We start from the raw sequence: 764 nt of genomic DNA on the forward strand, positions 1-764 counted from the left end.
TATCTTAATTCAGAATGGATCACACTCCCTGATGTGCTTAAAAAATAAAAGATGTCATCTTCTTCTTTAAAGATGCGCTACTTAAATCGCCATAATTTTAGTACTGTAATCTGCGGCACGATAGCATGTTCGATCTTGTAAATGAATGTATTTTTATGATTCCTTACGATCGCCGCTGTAATAAGTAAAATCAATATCGTAAATAGATCGTAACCAGCTATTGAAAACCCTTTAAAAAAATCTTTAAACCGCTATTTTAATGGAAGAAATCATTCTATTCTTTCTTAATCAAAGTCTTTAAGTCACCAAACAATATGGTTACGATCTTGATAACTTAATAGCTGCTTATCCTAAAAATACTAATTCACCATTTTCTTCATTTTATTCTAGTAAAATACGACTATTTATACCTTTCCAGATTTGATATAACAAGAGTACTATGTGGATGAACTATGTACGTTATTTATGGTACTACAGTAATATAATTTTATTACAGCAGTATAGGCACGCCTGACAATCTTGCGCTATTATGATAGTTACAATAACTTGAAACTGTGCTCGGTATGGTCACTCGATAAAAAGATATTTTTTTAATTTAAGCTTTAGTGGGTTACGTAAGCTAAAGTGACATAGTGCAATAAGTTATCTCTACAGTTTTTTAGAAATTTTTTAAGTATTAATATCAATACGACGTGGAAAAACATGCTGCTGAGTCAGTGATAAAACTACTGATACTTAACACTCCACAGTATGATAGAAATGAT

Source organism: Trichoplax adhaerens, genomic scaffold (assembly GCF_000150275.1).
Source record: "Trichoplax adhaerens TRIADscaffold_18 genomic scaffold, whole genome shotgun sequence".
Classification (NCBI taxonomy): Eukaryota; Metazoa; Placozoa; class Uniplacotomia; order Trichoplacea; family Trichoplacidae; genus Trichoplax; species Trichoplax adhaerens.